The sequence below is a fragment of the Pinus tabuliformis genome, chromosome 8 (genome assembly GCF_031772625.1).
Source record: "Pinus tabuliformis cultivar Carrire ecotype Pingquan chromosome 8, CPIR1, whole genome shotgun sequence".
Classification (NCBI taxonomy): domain Eukaryota; kingdom Viridiplantae; phylum Streptophyta; class Pinopsida; order Pinales; family Pinaceae; genus Pinus; species Pinus tabuliformis.
This window is the reverse complement of record NC_142294.1, coordinates 189,619,134-189,641,052: the sequence shown is the minus strand read 5'-3', so window position 1 is coordinate 189,641,052 and position 21,919 is coordinate 189,619,134. Positions and strand designations below refer to the sequence as shown.

The 21,919-nt window shown below is 34.4% G+C and overlaps 1 pseudogene; it reads left to right on the top strand.

Moving 5' to 3' along the window:
- Positions 1–19,704: 19,704 nt before the first annotated feature.
- Positions 19,705–21,494, top strand: LOC149234774 (AT-hook motif nuclear-localized protein 18 pseudogene; annotated as a pseudogene).
- The last annotated feature ends 425 nt before the right edge of the window (positions 21,495–21,919 follow it).

Here is a 21,919-nt window from a genome sequence, read left to right as displayed (position 1 = left end):
TCTTGTTTTTTTAGAACATTGTACATGTCATTCAAATAGGAAATTATGACCAAAAAAATAACGCTTGCTTCTCTGTCTCCAAAATAGTGTATCTTCACATCTAGCTTTATCCTTAGCATTAGACCACCTCATTATTCTTTATTATTCTTCCTACATTTTCATGGGGTTAGACACTAATTAATTATTTCAATTTTTCTTGGAGCTTCTTCATAGATTTTCACATTGGATCTCTTTTAAGTGTCATATCTTAGATTGACCCTACATATATTCTATTTAAGTATCGAGGAATTATTTACAAATTATCGAGAATAACTATATATTATAGTATGTCACCTTGTGATGACTATAAAACTCATACCTCAAGTCACCTACTCACAAGCTAGTTAATACACCAAAGTGGACTATCTCACCATGTATGACACTTATTTTACTTGTATGCTTAGATTTTGCACACAATTTTTTATGGAATGAGAAATTACAAGGATGTCGATGAATTTAAAATCTAATTGGACACTAAAGATGTGTTATTTATAATAGGATTCCCATAGGAACTTGGCTTTAATGAGGTAATGTATGCTTATATCAATATTGGTGGTTGATCCAATGTTCCATGAATGCAAAAACCTCCCTTTAGTGATTTCACAAAATGAAAAAATTGTTAGGTACGTACGTCAATGATCACCCTTTGATGAATGATCATGAACCAATAATTGATGTTATATCTTTTAGGTTTCATTGGTTTCCTAAGGGTGCATTAGTGTTACATTTAGTAAATTTTGTTAAACACCAACTATTAACCATCACAAGTATCAGTATTGAGTGAAAACATTATTGGTTGCATTAATGATGGTGTGGGATTATATGGGTATGATATCATTGGTCTTAGTTAGTGACAAGATCAAGTAGCTCAATTAAAACCTTGCATTTCAGATGAATTCTTGAGAGGTGTTATTAATGCTTCAATATTGGTTTAATCAAAACTAGTAAAAGACATTGGGATGTCACTTTATGTTTTTTAAATCTCACCAAATTCTAATGAGCTTTTGATGATTAGCCGAATATGTGATATTAGTGACTTCTTAGGTAGTAAAATTCACCAAACACTGATGGGATTGTTTGGCATGGAAAAATTATTTTGATTTGCAAGACATCCAACCACTAACATGTTGTTGACTACGATAAATGTATCAACAATCAACAAAATATGTTGGGTCACATAGTTGTCTACCCATCGAATTTCATTGAATTTCGATAAACATATCAATGATTGATGAAATACATTTGGTTTCATGATCTACTACCCATCAAATTCCACCGAATTCCAATTGACTTGTAGGGTGTTAGCAAAATTGGTTAGGTAGCACAACATGCAATTGATCAAATTCCATTAAATTCTAATAAGCTTATGAATGGTTGAAGACATATGTTGAATCACATATTATGTGATCTATTGAATTTCATCAATGGTTGATGAATTTGGCTATTTTTCTAGTAATTGTTAAGGTTGATTACTTTTTGAAGGTTTTATGGGTGTTTCCATAAAACATTTCAAAAATGAAGAATAGAATTAGTCATAAAGCTTTTTAAAGAATATGACCATAAGGAAATAAGCTATGGTAGAGAAAACAAAGTGGCACCGTAAATTTTTCTTGAAGTGAATTTGAAGTTTTTTCAAAAAGATGATGATAAAGTAATAAGTTACAATGGTGAAAACAAAGTTATACCTTAAAATTTTCATGAAATATTTTTAAGAGGGTGGTTAAGTAGTCAACATATAAGTACTAAAACAAGTTTATTTCTAAGCATTTTATAAAGAATTACATTTCAAAATTTATATGTAATTTGTACTGGACTGAGTGAGTCACGTATAAAGGTGAAAAGTTTATTATATAGTAATTGAAGGTTTAGGGACAAGTAATAAAGATGAAAAGTTTACTATATAGTCATTTAAGGACAAATAATAACCATTGAATGATTAGTAATGCACTAATCATTACGTCTAAATACTTTTTCTTAATTAACCTTGTGATTGGAATCCATCTTGTACTTTTGTTGTTATTAATACTAATCTTCATAGGGTTTACAAGCAGATTATATGACAAAGGGGTTGAATCAATATATCATTATTCAAAACTAGACTATTGTGTGTATAAATCATGTACCTTGTATTTAGTTAACATCATGGAGAAACATTACATCACCTTAAATAAAATGTTTTCTAAATGATTAAATCTTATCATCAATGAAATATTTTGTAAATAATTAAATCTTATCATATTATTGATGAATTATTCAAATGTAATTAAAATATATTATTTTTATTCATATTAAAGTAATATAAATAATAGTATTAAAATATTTCAAAATAAAATTAGGTAAAAGGTAATTTAAAAGTGGCCGAAGAAATTAGTTTCAACTTATTCTGGTGAAATATTAAAAATTGTACTAATTTCATAATAACAAATACTTTACCATATCTATTATTAACTTAAATACAGTAATATATAATAATAAATTAATTAAATATAATACATGTAAATATATAAAAAAATATTCTCACATACACCAACATAATTATAATTTAAATTATTTTATGTTAAATATTAAAATACAAATTTTAATATATTTCATCATATTTTATATAAAAATTTACATATATTTCTTAACATATAAAACAATATAAATATGAATATAGGGTAAGCATCATCTTTTTCATGATAGTAACCCATGGCCTTGTTGTAAATCTCCACATGATAACGCATAGACCAATACGATATACATATCAATATCAATTGATACGAATGGTTGTCACTTACATATATTTATGTATGATTAAGATAGCAGCGGAAGTGGGGCGTTGAGATTTTACATCACATAATTGATTTTCTTTTTTTAATAGCTTGATAAATGTAGTGTACATATTTGATATTCGATTTTTTCTTGGGCATGTGAGAAATATTTGTTTTGTTTTTACTATGGTCACTTGTAAATGTTTAAGATACAAATAAAAGTGGGGTGTTGAGATTTTATGTCATATGTTTGATTTTTTTTAATATAGAAAAATTATAAATTTGTTTTATCATTTATATATTTAGATTTTTATAGATAATAATAAAAGTTAGTCGTTGAGATTTTATATTATATATTTTATTTTTTATTTTTTTTAATAATTATAAATATAGTGTAAAAAGATACAAATAATATGAAAACAAATTTTATTATTGAAAGAATAATTTCGGCGTAAATCACATGTAGATAGACATTTGTCGACGTGTTTCGAACCAACTAGCGTGGTTCATCGTCAGGATAAGTTGAACCACACTAGTCTTGACGATGAACCATACTAGTTGGTTCGAAACACGTCGACAAATGTCTGTCTACATGTGATTTACGCCGAAGTTATTCTTTCAACTATTATGGATCACAGAAGCCTCAATTCAACTAAATCTTATTATTATCAATTTCAGTCTCTAAAATTTTAATGTTTAAAATTTTTTTGCAAATAAACTCACCCATATTATATATATAAATATATTTATTTTTCAATTTTAATTAAAATTATAACCTAAAATGGTTTTGAAAATTTAATTCATTATGTATAAAAAGGTAGATTAGACCCAACAATTAAGTTTTCAAACATCAACTCATGCATAAATACCTTTTATTTCATATATCCATAATTACTTTATAACACCTTGAGGACGCTGTGAAAACTTATTTTGTTTTAGGCTTTGAATGACTTAATTTACCCATCAGTGTATTGAGACACAAACTATCACTTTTATCACGGGAAAGTGGTGACGAAAATAGTTGTATTTGAGGGTGACACAGTTATGATTATTCAATATGAACTTGAACGTTGAGCAGACTTACTTTATCTTCACTTTGACTTTAGAGGCTACAATATACCATCCCTACCACCTCATGCAAAGAATCTTTCTTTGTTGTGAAAATATTCTACAACACCAACGCTCACATGGAAGCCTTACAATCCACGCGTTCCCATCTCGTGGTTGGTTTGTCAATTGCAATAAGACAAGTACTATATGTCTATATTAGGTGTCTCTTCGCTTTTCAATAATAGTTAACTATGCTTTCACCTACATAACTTAACTAAAATATTTTTTACCTTTAATAGTTAAGGATTTACATGAAAGATAATATATGAAATGATATGCGTGATCATTATAACCAAGTAATAACTATTATTTATAATCAATATTGTTATTATTGAGGTGTATATATTGTTCAAATGTTTCATGGTTGGTTGTGAATATGTTGGTTTAAAATTAATAATATTTCGAAATAATTTATAGAAATATTTTGCTCTAAGGAATAGTTTAGTTGGACGGGTTTCTCTTATTAAGTATCTCGTTTATCAAGAGGTCACGGGGTCAAATATCCTCGACACTCTTGGGCTTAGGCTTTGCTAGTTTTGTCGATGGGTAGATCCCTTTAGGTTAATCTACCTCAATTTTCGTGTGGATGTAGCGGTCACTCAATGTCTGTGAACTACCCTTAAAAAAAGGCCCCAAGGAATAGCTCAATTGGTCGAGTTCTCATTGCTAAGTACCTTGCCAATTTGGGATCACGGAGTCAATCTCCTCGACAACCTTGGATTTAGGCTCTAGAATAAACCGATTAGTAGATCCCTTCGAGTGGATCTGCCTGGATTATTACCAATGGATGTAGCGGCCATTCAATGACTCTAAACCACAATGAAGTTTCTTTTATAAAAATAGTAAAATTGGAATATATATATATATATATATATATATATATATATATATATATATATATATATAGAGAGAGAGAGAGAGAGAGAGAGAGAGAGAGAGAGATAGTTATGTATATATAATTATTAGTTATATATATTTTTAAGATTAATAGATTATTAAATAATAAAAAATTATTTGAAGTTATAATTAATTATAATAATAAATAAATAAATATTTACAACATTACATTTTATAAATTTAAATTTATTCATAACAATTTAAAACAATTTATTATTTTTATTATTATTATCTAATTTAGAGTTATGGCCAAGTGAGATATCGCATTGGTTTATGAGACCCTCTTGTTTGTGGGACAAGGAAACCACCTTGCATTGATTTGAGTGCTAAGTCTACGAAGGCATACATACTCTACCCCTATGGTTTTGAACATGTAACCTCTTAGGAGGAAACACATGCTCTTAACCATTAGGTCCATTCAAGATGGATTCATTGTAATTACATATGAGAAAAACTAGAAATTCCTTAAAACCCCTTATGCCATAACATCTAGGTTGTAAGTCTTTGTTGCTATTCATCAAGGATGGTTGTTTAAAATCTAGAATTGGATGATTTTTACAAACTTTAAATATTTAAAGTTATATAATTATATCTTGATAATTATACATTAATTTTATTTTGCAATCACATTGATATTTACCATGTTATTTATAAGCTATGTTTTGATATTTACCATGTCATTCATAAGCTATGTTTTAGAGCTTGATGAATGCATTGATGTTTTCTCCATGGTTTATTAGCTATGTTTAACCAAGGCAAATTTTATTTAATTTGTATCAACCAACATTCATAACACACACTATGGCGAATAAGTCCCATAACTCCTGTACTATTGAATTGAATAATGCAAATTTTAATTTAATTTGTATCAATGCAAAAAAATATAGTCTTGAGTGTTATTTCAGTTTGTCAAGTCGTTAAATCACCTTTGTTATTGAGAGGTCAAGAGTTGTACTATTGAATTGAACAATGCAAACTTTAATTAATTTGTATCAGTGAAAAATAATATAGTCTTAAGGCTTAGTTCAATTTGTCGAGTTGTTAAAGCACCTTTGATATAGTCTTGAGGGTTAGTTCAATTTGTCGAGTCGTTTAATCACCTTTGCTATTGAGAGGTCAAGAGTTCTACTATTGAATTGAACAATACAAATTCTAATTTAATTTGTATCAGTGAAAAATAATATAGTCTTGAGGATTAGTTCAATTTGTCAAGTTGTTAAAGCACCTTTTCTATTGAGAAGACAAGTATTGATCCTTTCCGACAGATTTTCCTGGTACATATATTCTATGGATGTACCTATCTCCACCACGAACCACATAGGAAAAAAAACAAAAACAAAATTTAAAATGACTAAAAGATAACATACCCTTAAGATTTCATAAAATTATGATATGAATTAAACTCTCATGTGAATCTTTGTCTTTTGGAAGAGGATTAACAACTATTTACCAACCAAACACTTTTGTTTAATATTAGATTTTGTTTGAGACTTTAATTCATATGAAATTAATTTAGATGTTTTTTTACCAAAGTAGTGACATTATAAATATCAAAACATTTACTTCATAATGCATCTCGCACTATCAAGATTTAAAAAATCATAAAAATTAACGAAAATGTAATTTTATTTTAAATTATCTATCTATCTATCTATCTATCTATCTATCTATCTATCTATATATATATATATATATATATATATATATATATATATATATATATATATATATATATATATATATATATATACCATGGATATTTACTTCTACTTTATTATGGAGATTCTTAGTATGTAAATAGACTTTGCTAGAATATTATGGGTCAATACCATAACTTATAATAATAATTTAAAATAAAGTTATAATTTAATTAATTTTTATGACTTTTTATTTTAATCTGGCTATTGTGAGATGTACCATGGGATAAATAGTTATCTATAGAATTTTAACACCCATTTAATTGATATGGTTGTGCAAGTTAATTAATTTATATATAAATTGAGATAAATCTCATCTTTAATTGTTTGTTACTACTAAGAATATTCTAGAATATTTTGTGGAGGTTAAATTCTTACACCCTATATCAATTTTTTTTGAACTTGGTAGTACTTTCTCTATTAATATTATCAGGCCACTAGCATGTCTTTAACAGTAAGTACAAGTGGTCTCAACCTGCCTGTAGGAAACCAAGTTGGTCACCTGTCTGCGTTAAATGATGTCCAAAATTTAAATAAGTCTTTCTTCACCATCCATTCATCACTTGATGTTCTATCTATTATAAACTTCAACTTAGGAAAGTAAAGGCTAATCGACATTTAACAAAATTATGACTAGAAACCTATTTCACTCATCCAAGGAATCCTCCGGGGCTGGGGCTTTCGTGCTGGACCCTGAAATCTCGCTTCTCTTCATATCCTGTAGACTTTGCTCTATCCTGCTCAGTGCTAAATTGTTTCTGTATACTTGTATCTGAACTACAACTATCTCTCTGTGGAGATCCTTCATGTTGGGCTCCTTTGTTTTGGCCTCCTCCTGTACCTCATGTTCCTTGTTTAATGTCATTGCTCTGGCTATTATGTTCTTCATAACCTAGTATTGTTGGATTGTTTGCCGGAAAAGAGTATGTCGGCCTTTGGTGTTCCCCGGGTCTTTCACCATAGCTTCCCACTCTTCTGTCTCTATGTCCTGATTGGTTATGCTATCATTAAGTTCCCTCTCCCACCCTGTTATTTGAGCTCTTAACTCCAGCAGATTGCCGACCATGTATGCTCTAATGAGAGTTTGCACGTGCTCCTTTCTAGACTTTTTGCCTCTTTTGTTGTGACCTCTGTTGGAGGTTGCTTCACCCCCCCCCATGGTCCTTTTCCCTGCCTTCCCAGTTCCTCTGGTGCCTCTTTTAGCCACCTCTTTTCCCTCTTTTTCCATGTTGTCTTTATCCCAGCTTCGTTTTTCTTCACCCAAACAATTCTCCACAGTCGATTTTCTTGCTAAAGCGCAATGTGTGGTCTGGTACTCCAATTTTTGTTGCACCCTCATTATTTTAATACCTAAAATAGTAACAAAAGAAATTTCATTATCAGTCTGGATACATTTACATAGATTGATCGTAATTTTCTTTGCACCGAACTTGGCCACTTGCACTGGTCCTGGCAACTTGGGTTTTCCCTCCTTCTCCCTCAGTTTTCCCCCTGCCTGCTCTTGAAATAATAGGCTTCGGCCTCTTGGTTCCTCTCCTCTCTTTTTAATCCCTCCCAGCAAACCAGAGAATGCAGTTCAGTCTTTTCGATTCTACAGGAGTCCGTAATTTGGGTTTCCTTATTAGTATTCAGGGTCACAATTAGGTTTCCCGTCTAGGACTCTCTCCTCTCTGGTATCCTCACCTGATTTTTTCCCCTGGTTATCCCTTGAGTCCCACTTCCAACAGTGTAGTTTGGGTTCATATCGAGCCAGGCTAGCCATAGCCTTGCTACTTTGGTCGTTTTGATTCTAGCCTCTCTGTCTCTGATAAATGTTTCTTCCTTTACATGCCTTAGGTACCACCTGGTCGAAACTGCAATCTTCTTACGCTCTCCATTAAAGCAATCCCACTTGTCATCCCGTCTTATCTCATTCCCTCTCTTCTCATCTACCCAGAGATACACTATAAATTTACCATACCCCCTCACTCCATTAACATTCCAGGCATAGTCTCTCCATTCAGCTGGGTTAGAATCCCAAGCACCCCAGTTCTTGACTCGTTCCTAGACTTGGCTTGCCTCAGTCCCCTACCCGCAATCCTTTGAATTAATCATTTCTTAAATTCTATCAAGTAATGCAACTAGAGTAACATACCATTGATTTGTGTCGACACCGTTATCCTCCTGATGTCCTCCCACTTGCATCCACCACCTTCTGTTTCTCATTATTTCGCCTTCTCCTTTTGCATGTAACTACCTCCTCTCCCGTCTGCCTTTGCCTCTTGTTGATTTGTCCAGCTGCCCCACCTTACTTCTGTCCAACCCCCGACATGCCCTCTTCCTCCTCCCGCCACACATTCTTTCATTCCATTTCCTTGGAATAATGTTCCTCTCACTCTTCCATTACTGTCTCTCATTACTTCCCTCATGCCTCTGGTTGCTCCTGTCGTAGGTTTATTTCTACCATCATGCCACTTGTCATCTCTATTCTACCTGCCCTCTCGCTTGCCCCAAAACCTTCGTCGCTCTCTTCCATCCTTGGCCACACCTGTCCTTTCTCTGTGTTGTCCTTTTCCCTGCCCTGTCCTGCTTGTTGCCCCTCCTGCTATCTCGTCCTCCCACATCCCAATGTTCCATCTGTCCTTGGGCCCATGTGGTTGGCTTCTGACACCTCTACCTCCCATCCCCTCTAGCCCACCTCTTCTTCCCTGCCACACCCCGATCGGGGGTTACCACCTATATCCATTATCAACATATTAAATTAACATAAAATTTTGGAAATCAATTCTAAAATAAACATGCCTATCGATATAAATATGTTATTATTATAATTTTATATAATTAACTGATTAGTTAACATGAATATATTTAAAATAAAAATAAAATATTTATATAAAGTTTGTACTTTATGTATTTATTTTTGTTTTTTAAGTTTAATATGAAATAGCGATATAATTGAAAAAAAACATATTTTAATAAATAAAATATTTAAATATACACTTTAATAAAAATAAAATTTATATTATTTTATCTTAAAAAATAAATTAATTAAAAGTAAAGAATGCAATATTTGATACTATTTTTAAAAAAATTAATTAAAAATTTTCTAAAAACATTAATTGAAAATGTTCCTGAGTGATTGCAAATCAATATTATATAATATAAAAATAAAAATAAAATAACTTTATATGTATAAGATAGTATTGATAAAATAAATAAAATAGTTAGTTATAGATATGTAAATTGGATTTATTTCTAAGTTTTTATGAAATGTGTTAATATATAATAATTATAAAAAAAATTTAATATAATAGAATAAAATCTTAAATCAAATTAAATAATTTGTTTCTTTAGGTTAGATAGACTAAAGATTGGTCTCAATGGACATTAACCACCACCACCACCGCCATCATCATCAACAAAGTGATAAAAAATACACATTAAAAAGTTAAAAAAATAATTTTTGTAGATATTTTATTCCAAATTTAATATAAATATATATATGAGATAATATAATATAATATAAATTTTAAATACATTATTTAAATATCTATGTTAAATTAATTAAATATTTCTTTTTTCCCGAAAATTAAATAAATTATTATTAAAAAGACGTTGAGTAATATATATATATATTATTTCTAAATATTTTTTATTGATATATAATTCATTAAAATTCTGGATGAAAATATAATATACCGATAATAAACAAAATATTAATATTAATATTATATATATAATTATATATATATATATATATATATATATAAAAGTGTGGTTTACAATGATGAAGATGTCTAATTTTTTTATATTCAATATGGAGGTGGTCCGCTTAGGTGGATTCATCTTAAACTTCATATTTAAAATGTGACAAACAAATAATTAAAAAAAAAAATTGAGGAAAAGTTTTCATTTCCATGAGTTTGATTTCTTTTAAGACATGGTGATTAGAACTTTTCAATAGTATCTTGTTTATTGGGGGGGAGATGTATAAATCCCTATATATTACACATGAAGGAGACATATTAGCATATTAAAAACTAGAATGAAGCCATTTTATATTTGAATTTGTCATGCTTTAAGTGAGATTAAAATTTACAGAAATATTTACATGTTTAAGAATTTGATCTCTCAATATATGATAAATCCAAAATTAAAATAAATTTACATTAATCAATATTAATTTAATTATACATTTGATATTGAATATTAATAAATTATAAAATAGTTAGTTTACAAAAATTATTTTAAATAATCATAAGTCATATGCATTCTCTTGGTGTAAACTGTTGGTGTAAATATGTTGGCAACCTAGTTGATTCAAACGCTTGATTGTGTGTTGAGTGAAGTGTAGTGTTGATATGGTTAGAGGTCATAGTGGTAGCCATTGAAATCAAACTACGTCATACAAGTACCAACTATTACCAACTATAAGAGACTATACCTAGTTGTATACCTCACCAATTTACCAAAAAAATTATCCTTTCTATTTTGAAATAGGATTTACATAATTTTAATTTAATTATCAATAATTATTAGATGGGTGGTAGGGATTTTGCCTAGATAAAAAATTCTAAAATATTCTTAGTAATATACACAGATAGTTAATACTTACTTGAAAGTAGTTATGTCCTTTCTAATCTTATAATTAAATTAATTAAATAAAAAATGTCATATAAAGTATGTGTTTTGATGCTTATTATGAATTGATGTATATCAAATTTTAGTAACCATTTGATTTATATAATTGTGCTAATTAAAAAGAATAAAAAAATCCCTAATAACTCATATAATTCCCCACATATCAAAAGATAAAAGAATAAAGATAAAGGTTATTATGAATTTATTATAAAGGTAAAAATATAATTGGGCACCCATAAAAAAGATTGAGGTGAAGTCCATCAATATTTACTAGTCATTTAATTTATATAATTATACTAATTAATAAAAATAAAATAAAAATAGTCATTTATAAAAAGATAAAAATAAAGATAACGATTATTATAAGTTTATTATGAAAAGATCCCTCATGGGGTGAGTTCCAAGACCGATGGCGGGACAGAAGGCATTGATCCTTCACACGTGGTAGCGAAGAATTATGAGTGAGAGTAGTTATGCCTTGGGAGACTCCCTTGTGAAGTTTCTCAATGCAAGATTGAGGCTATTAGTCGGGGTAGCTGGAATGGTTGATATTCTATTGTGCGATGAAATGAACTGAGGTACTTGGAGAACTAGAGCTTGTGCTAAGGACAACTCCCTCAGCTCTTTACCTATCTTTAGCTAGGGAGACAAGTCCTGGGATCTTGCGCTATTCACTCTCTGGATCATTCTTATACCAAGTTTGTGGTGTGGTTAGTTTTCCTGGGATCCTGACGTGGAAAAAGGTGGACCTTGGGTAGACTGTAGCGAGGAGAGGGAGAACAGAGATCTTGTTGGAGCACCTAGTAGTTTTCTCAACTTGAAGTCAACTTCCTCTCGTGTAATTCTCTGTTTGATTGATCTTTTTCAGGTGTTTCTTAACCTTTTTTGTGTTGAGAGGTGAACTACTATTCATTAGGTATTCTATTGGTATACTTTGGTAGGGAGAGGGATTAGCTCCTCTCAATGCTCTCAGTGGCAATGGTAATTAAGCTTACCAGTCCCCTGGTTGGATGGTAGTGTTGCCAGAGTAGAGCCTTTAATTCTGGAAATTTTTGTGTGTGATGTGGTCTTCTTTCAACTAAAATTGGCCCCCACCTCAACAGAAGACAACCATGCATTCAACCTTGTGAAGGCATTGCCTTCTGATGGTAAGGATAGTAGTTTGAGGAGGGGTGTGGCACCTAGGGGATGTTTTCCTTGTGGTTTGGAATGGAAGGACACATTGGTAGTGGTTCACAGTGAAAGAAGGTCATTCCAAATCTTGTGGCAAAGAGGACGACCTAGGCAGGGTGGAGGAAACCAAGGAAGAGAAGAGCACGAGGAGGAAGGAGAATTGGTTCCTCCTATCAAGAATTCACCTGGCCCAGTGGTTTTACCTGCCCCTTTTGACTCCATCGAAGCTCAAATCCACTTGCTTCAATGCTACATAGATCAGCTATCACAATCTAAGATGAAAACCATGTCGATTTGGTTAGTTTCTTGGCTAACATCCTCTAGAATCAGCGTTGCATCCTGGATTGACAGGCTACTCTTAGAAGGAATCAGAGGCATCTTGATATGAAATGGGGCACTAAAGGCTTCTGATCAAGCTTACAAGAACCTCTCCCACTCCAAAGCTTATATATTCCCAAGATCTATGCTTATATTGACAATTTACAAAATAAATAGCTTGAAGTAGGTGTATGCTTATGTTTTTTTTTAGACAGTAAATATAATGTAGCAAATACGCAAACACATGAGACAAAAATATAATATGGAGTTCACCTTGATATCTTGGGCTACGTCTCCTTGAGCTCTAATCAACTCGATTAGACTCTTTGGGATTATGGTAATCTTTCTTTTACAAGTTCCACACTCAACTCCAATGGTTTACATTGAACCTATGGGTTTAGAATACCATCTTACCCCTAGTTGTCCATACTTTGCAGATATATCTAGGCTTCTCTGGACTAGATTCCTTCAATCAGCGCTCTGAGCTATCTTGAGCTCTAGCTTGCACCAACTCCCTCAGAACTATCTTAACTGTCTCTGGAATTCCTTCTTCTGTCTTTAGCACACATTAGACACCAACGACAGCTTGTTCATTTGATCTCTTTGATGTTCTGAACTTCATTACAATTTCATGGCTTGTAGAAGTCCTTTGAGCCCTCTGGCTCTGTGGCTCTGCCTCCAACCTCTAGTGGTTATGCCTCTGTCAATGCTCTGGCTCTGCCTTCCAACCTCTCGTGCCTATGTTGAGCTTCTCTGAGCTTCTCCGAGTTTCCTCTAAGCATTACTTTGCCTAAGCCTCTCAGAATCCTATTTTTCTGTGCTTTCTGTGTTTTTGCTCGGCCTTTGTGCAAATCCCTGTCAATTCCATTCTCTGTGTATTTGTAACCATTTGTTTATAGTTCTCTAATGCTTGGAAACCCCACTGTTTCACAAAAGAATCAGTTTGCAATTGGAATGGAACTGGCAGGTACGGGAACCTGATTGTTTGGCCTTCCCCCTGCCATAATCTCGAAAATAGAAATATAATGGAATACACAGGAAACACATGAAAAACACATCATGAGCCATTTAACCAAACTTCAAATAATATGTAATCGCACTTAAAATCCTATCGGGTCCGCCTTTCCATCGCATGTCGCATGTCACGCTGCGTATGGCCAAAAAACCCAATACAGAGAAAATACATAGAAAATCCGCAAATCCGGATTTCAAATATAATGAAATCGTGCTTATAATCCCATCGGGTCCGCCTCTGGTCGCATATCGCAATCACAACAGGTTGGAGATCAAAAATATCAATGCACGGGAAATACATAGAAATCTACAAAAAATGGACTTCAAATATTATTCATTCACGTTGATAACTTTATCGGGTCTGTGCCCTGATCGCAAACCACAATCGCATATGTCAATGACCCTTTTTATGGTTACGATCATCGATCACCGATATCGGCTCATCACATATCGCAATCGCAATGGCCTAATGGACTATGTCAGTCGACATATATATCACCGATCTGATCTGCCGATCTGATATATATCATCGATCGCAGTCGCTAATCACCTGCCTAGGGTTCCAATGTCGCGTGCATGCCTTCCTCCGATGCGATATATCAGAGATCGCTAATCGGGGGTCCTTAAGGCCTTCGCTTAAGTCCTCCCTTTGAACCCTTCCGATGTGATATTTACACTGCTCCTTAGGACTTGTGCTCCGATGAATATTTAAGGGGCTTTATGTTAAAAAACACACTTTTCCCCTAAGTCCCATTTAATAAGAAATTGCCTCCTTTTCAAAGGACAATGGCAAATTTCTTTTTACAATAACTTCTTCATCCAAAGTCCATTTTTGCCCATTCAAATTGCATTAGATTTAGAATGAAGTGGTCTATGCAATGAGACTCTTCCCAAGAGCATCCTTTGACTTTCATTTTTCTCTGTGAGAAAGATTTTTAGACTTAGAAGTATATGTTAGATCCATTTTGGATCACGCATTCCCACTAGAAAATCTTTTGGACTCCAAAACACTGATATACTAATCTGAAATGTAAATGAAGGTAACAACACCCTCTTCATTCGGCCTCCAGACACTTGCCTTGGATAGTGCCTCTGAACCAAAGCCTTTGAATACTTGCTTCCTGGATGTCCTTGTCCTCCTGGGAAGATCTGTCTTCCTCCTTAACTTCATGCAGAACTCCTGCTGAGAAGGTCACAGAAGGTAGTTTGAAATTCTCTGCCTTGATCATTGATCCAAGGTGGCTCAAACCAATGTGAAGTTACATCTACTTCACAAAATTTTCATTTTTACCTGTTTGACATACTGTCAAAAACAACTGTTAACAACAATAGGATTACAGACAATAACTGGATGGCCTAAACTCCTGCTTCAACAAAAGAAACATATTTCACATCTTGTGAACACCTCCATGTCTTTACATATGCATACAAATTATTGACTAGATAACAAGCCAACAAAACATGCCTTTAAAACAATTGACCCTTCAAGTCAAGTATGCAGAAAATGAATTCTGAAGTTCTTTTTCAAAGATGAAACACTTCATCATTATCTCCATCTTGGAGACAAAATCAACTTTTCCCAAGTCAATATTACATGCATGTTTACAACAAAGTAATCAACCCTTCAAGTTAATCACACATACATGTTCAAATACAAGGAAATCATCAACATCCCTGCGTTCATGCATATCATGCTTATGTATGCATTTCACCTTTCAACTTTCGCTTAAGCACACTGTACTTTCGAAGCTGAAACAAATATAATGTTGCAACAATAAAGTGAGTCTCCTACTCAACATTTCCATTCACCTTCTTGGTAAAAACCTACAACTTGCATCTCATTAACAAAGAAATGCATTCTATTGATTTGATGCATTTTCAAAAGACATGCAACCTTAATTGGATAAGAACTCTAACCATTTCTTACTAATCAATTTCAAAGGTCCTTCCTTTGTCTGCACATTAACATCAACATGTGAATCATCCTGAAACACATCAATCATGGAATCTTTCTTTCCATTCCTGCCATTTTCTCTTTCCACCTTATTCAAGTTTTGTGGAAGCATTGTTGGATTCAGAGTCCAAAATTTTGCAGCAATATGTCCTTGCTTATGGCAGTAAGTGCAACACATGCGCATCTTCTTGACAGCATGATTTGTGTTGTCTAATGGACCTTTGGCTTCTTGCTTCCCTTCCTTCAAAAGTTTCTTGTATGTGGCCACTCTCTTCCAACATCTAGAAACATTATGGTTATCCAAACCACAAAATGAACATGCAATTCTTTTCCAATGCTTATATGGAAATTTACCATGCTTTACATAGTCAAAAGAATATGATTAGAACCATATTTATACCTTTCTTTTTCACCTTTATTGCCTTCATGAGGAGGTGAATTGAATGAAGAAGTAGCTCCCTTTGGAACACCATTAATCTCTTCAAGGCTATCAGAGTTTCAACGACTCTCTAGTTCAAGTGCATGCTTATGAACACCTACATCCTACAAATGATGTTTCAAGCTATTGCATTCTCCATGAATACAATCTTTACACTCTTGACGTAGAAGACCTGAAATGAAACTCCTTCTTGGAACTGTTTCAATGGCCTTCGTGGCAACTTTGGAACTTTCTCCATAAGACTGTCCATAGTGAAGACCTAGATACTTAGGTATTTCCTCAACCATTATTGGCTCAACAATACCTTGTGCATGTTTTCCTAAGCCCTTTTTCCTTCATAGCCCATATTGGACATTAACTTGGAACCTATGCCTCTGGCATGTTTTTCAAAAGAACCAATATAACCATTCTTAGAGAAAATTGAAGACAAACTAGAATTCTTTACCTCTTCTTCAAGCTGATACTTGACAAAGGCTTCTTTGGCAACAAAGAGACATGTCTCCAACTCATGCATGCTTTCCAAGTTCATATTTGCAATATGAAGTTGTCCCTCCATTTCCTGCAATTTATTAGAAAGCAACTGCTTCTCTTCCTTCATGGAATTCAACTGCTCTCTAAGTATGATGCTCTTCCTTCCATCCTCATACATTTCTCTCACCATGTCCATCATGATGAACAAGTCTTGCTTCATGTCTTCATCAAAGAATCTTGTGATGAAGGAGGAATTTGAGGATTCACCTATAGAAGTTGTCATTATGCAAATGAACATAAGAACTTCAAACAAGATTAATCAAAGAGCTTATTCAAGCAACCTTTTGCAACAAACCTCTTGTGCTTCAAGGATTGCCTTGAGGTCCTTAGGGATAAGAAGAATTCCTTCAGCCCTTCTTCCTTTCTGTCCTCTCCTAGACTTAGCTATCAATAGCTTTCACTTCTGCAAACTCAAAAAACAGTCAGTTTACAAATAATCAAACAGTCTGAATTTGACTATTTGAACACCTTTCAAATCAAACAAGCATTTTCATCTTATACCACTTGCATCATGATACAATCTACTCTAGTATAACTTGGCCTCTGATATCACCTTCTCTGAAGGTTGGGTTAATTAACCTGATGCTCTGATATAACCAGCTCTGATACCACCTGATCTGAAATGGGGCACTAAAGGCTTCTTGTTAGCTTACAGGAACCTCTCCCACTCCAAAGCTTATATTTTCCTTAGATCTATGCTTATATTGACAATTTTCGGAATAAATAACTTGAAATAGGTGTATGATTATGTTTGTTTTGAGACTGTTCAAGTGCTTATGTACATTTTCTTGTGATGATGTAAAACACACATTAACAGTAAATACAATGCAACAAATATGCAAACACATGAGACAACAATATAATATGGAGTTCACCACGATATCTTGAGCTATGTCTCCTTGAGCTCTAATCAACTCGATCAGAATCTTTGGGGTTATGGTAATCTTTCTTTTACAAGTTGAACACTCAACTCCATTGGTTTACACTTAACCTATGGGTTTAGAATACCATCTTATGCCTGGCTATCCATACTCTGCAGAAAGATCTAGGTTTCTCTGGACTAGATTCCTTCAATCAGCGCTTTGAGCTATTTTGAGCTCTAGCTTGGTCCAACTCCCTTAAAACTCTATTAATTGTCTCTAAAATTCCTTCTTCTATCTTCAACACACATCAGACACCAGCAAGAGTTTGATTATTTCATCTCTTTGCTGTTCTGAACTTCGTTACAGCTTCATGGCTTGTAGAAGTCCATTGAGCCCTCTGGCTCTGTGGCTCTACCTCCAACCTCTGGTGGTTATGCCTCTGTCAGTGCTCTGACTCTGCCTTCCAACCTCTGGTAGCTATGCCTCTCTCAGCGCTTTGGCTCTGCCTTCCAACCTCTGGTGGCTATGTCGAGCTTCTCTGAGCTTCTTCGAGCTTCCTCTGAGCATTACTCTGCCTAAGCCTCTGAGAATCCTCTTTCTCTATGCTTTCTGTGTTTTTCTCGGCCTCTGCGTGAATCCCTGTCAATTCTATTCTCTGTGTATTTGTAACCATTTGGTTACAGTCCTCTAATGCCTAGAAACCCGACTGTTTCCCAAAAGAATCAGTTTGCAATTGGAAAGGAACCGGCAGGCACGGGAACCTGATCATTTGGCCTTCCCCCTGCCATAATCCCGAAAATAGCAATATAACAGAATACACAGGAAACGCATGAAAAACACATCATGAGCCGTTTAACCGGACTTCAAATAATATGTAATCGTGCTTAAAATCCTATCGTGTCCGCCTTTCCATCGCATGTCACATATCACAATGAATATGGCTGAAAAACCCAATACAAGGAAAATACACAGAAAATCCGCAAATTTGGATTTCAAATATTATAAAATCGCGCTTATAATCCCTTCGGGTCTCCCTTTGGTCGCATATCATAATCGCAATAGGCAGGATATCAAAAACATCAATGCATGGGAAATACATAGAAATCTGCAAAAACCAGACTTCAAATATTATTAATTTGCATTCATAACTTTATCGGGTCCGCGTCCTAATCGCAAATTATAATCGCATATGTCAACGACCCTTTTTATGGTTGCGATCACCAATCGCCAATATTGGCGCATCGCATATTGCAATCGCAACGGCCCAATGAACTATGTCAGCCGATATATATATCGCCGATGTCGCGTGCATGCCTTCCTCCGATGCGATATATCGGAGATCGCTAATTGGGGGTCCTTAAGGCCTTCGCTTAAGTCCTCCCTTTGAACCCTTCTGATGCGATATTTACATTGCTCCTTAGGACTTGCGCTTTCATGAATATTTAAGGGGCTTTATGTTAAAAAACACACTTTTCCCCTAAGTCCCATTTAATAAGAAATTGCCTCATTTTCAAAGAACAATGGACAAATTTCTTTCTACAATAACTTCTTCATCCGAAGTCTGTTTTGGCCCATTCAAATTGGGTTAGATTCAAAATGAAGAGGTCTATGCAATGACACTATTTTCAAGAGCATCCTTTGACTTTCATTTTTCTCTGTGAGAAAGATTTTTAGACTTAGAAGTCTATGTTAGATCCATTTTGGATCACGTCTCCAAGACTACATGGATAGTTTTGAGACTCACATGGCTCATGTGAAATCTCACATCCACGAAGCCTTTCACCACCTTGAAAATGTAACCCAAGCCACAGAGGTCAACACTGCTCCTGTTCCTTCTCATGTAAAAGATGATTAGTTGTTGGATATTCTTTTTGGGTAAATTTTGTTCATGATGAGCTAAGAGTCTCATGAGGCCTTTTACATTCTCTTGGAACTGCTCACAATGTAATTTTCTCCTAATATAATAGAAAAATATATTTAAAAAAATGATTAAAAAAATAAGACAGATAAAAAGTTATTATAAAGATAAAAAAAAAAAATGATTATAAACCAAGTGTCTTCATGATAGAGTTTTATAAAGAATCAGATTAAAAAAAATGAAAATTTGAAGGAAGAGAAACAGAAATGGCTCGTGGAGTTGTAATATCAGGCTTGTGAGAGCGCGTAGACTCATACCTCTAATCCCTATGCAGTGGAAACCAGACAAGGTGGGACCGATACCCGTCCCCATGGCCGGCTAATCCACGCGGACTTTGTTCCCACCCAAACTTACAACGAATAACCACGACACCCACTTTGTACCACAAAAGAAAATCACTCCTTCGGTCCCCTCATTTCCCCGCTCCTCTCCTTGCAATTTTGCACTCCCCATTCTGCCATTGAAATTCCTGTTCTACTGCTCTGTTCTGCTTTGGATCGAAACGTTGGTGGTACAATCGAAACTATTACAGTATGGTGATGCATATAGGGTTGAAGAATCAAAACATTCGGTGACAGGCACCGAATCAGTATGTTACAGGCGATTCTGGAAAACCCAATTTACTGCAAGATTGGATATATTACAGTTTTAGTAAATAGTAATTGGTCGCAGGATATATATCTGAGAGCTGTTCTGAGTACGATTTCGCGGGTTGAAAAATAAAATTCTGGATGCTATATTTGTTTAGATGAAAAAAAAGGAGCTCTAGACACATGTTTTCAGTTGAAAAAAAAACTCCAAGCACGATCTGTTCAGTTGAAGAAAAAAAAGGAGCTCCCACCACGATTTCTTCATTTGGAAGAAAAGCGGCGATTGGTGGGCAGGTAATGTATCGACGGCCATGGCCATTCGGGGAGCCCGTGGAGCAAGGCCCGCGGTCGGATCAATGGACCCTGCAAACTTCCGAGGAAGAGGAGAACAACGATAGGCGCAAAAGGAGATCCAGTGAAAGTCACAAAAGCCAAGAAGCTCCTCTGGGAATTGAAGGAGGAGCAGGTGATGAAGTTGGGCACAAGAGACAGAGAGGCAGACCCGCCGGATCGAAAAACAAACCGAAGCCCTCCATGATCATGATGAGCAACGACAACCCCAACGCGCTTCGCGTCCATGTGCTGGAGATCTCCAATGGCTGCGATGTGGGAGATAGCGTGGCCACCTTCGCCCGAAGGGAGCAGCGGGGAATATGTGTTTTAAGCGGCAGCGGAACCGTAAGCAACGTTACCCTACGCCAACCGAGAGCACCCGGAGCGATTGTGTCTCTGGAAGGGCGTTTCGAGATTCTTTCGTTGTCGGGAAGCTTTCTTCTGCCTCCTGCCCCTCCCGTGGCTTCGGGTCTGACGGTTTACCTAGCCGGTGCGCAGGGACAGGTCGTGGGAGGTAGCGTTGTGGGTGCGCTTGTGGCCTCTGGTCCTGTCACCATCATCGCGGTTTCCTTCGTGAATGCGACTTATGAACGCCTCCCGTCCGATGAAGAGGAGCCAAACCCTCGTGTGCAGTTAGAGGCGGAGTCCCCGCCCCTCACTGCTCCACCCCAGCAGAGATCAGAGTCGTTACCTATGCCCATCAGGTACAACTTGCTTCCAAGTCTTCTCACCAACTGCGTGCCCATACATGCAGGTGATGTTGCCCATACATCGTGGGGTTCTCCAAGGCCTCCCCCATACTGAGCAAGAATATATAATTCATGGAGCCATTGAAGAGAACGGTGTAATGGCAGCCAAAGTTGTCGAGCGGTAGGTATTTGTTTTTAATCGCTTGTAACCCTATCTCATATTCCACTTTGCCACATATGGATAAGTATTTGTAAGACTTTTGTCTTGGTTTATACTTCATGAATTCAGATTGCAAGCTTGATTTCATAAATGATTTTAAGAGGTGATTGTTGAAAAAACCTAGATTGCGTGCTGCTTCATTTGATTCAAATCTGGAAGATAGATAGGTGAGATGGCCAGATTATTCTGGTTGTGTCATGGATTTAGGGTAAATTAATTTTTTATTTTTTATTTTCACCTTTTTCCTTGAAGTTGGTTTAATATAAAGTTTCACATGGTTAGGTCTTTAGATTGTTAGGTTTAACATAAAGTTTCCCATGGTTAGGCCTTTAGATTCTTAGCTTTGTTTTTCTATCATAGTAATATGGATTTGGGGAAATTAAATTATTTTTTTATTTTTAGTGTTTTGCTTTAATCTGATTTAAGATCAAGTTTCTCATGTATTTAGGTTGCTGTTTTTTTTATCTTTTCTTTTCTTTTCTTTTTTATAACAATAGTGTAGTGTCATAGATTTAGGGAAAATTAAATTAATTTTTTTTATTTTCACTCTTTTACTTTAAGTTGGTTTAAAATAAAGTTTTTCATAGTTAGGTATTTAGATTGCTTTTTTTCTTAACTTTACTTTTCTTTTTTGTTAATTAAAATTAATAGTTTATTTGGTTTTTTGAACTTTTACTGAAATTATTTAGTATAGATTAATTATTTATAAAAACCATTTCTTTTTTTTATTGGAACTTATACATTATAACTTATGTTTTATTGGT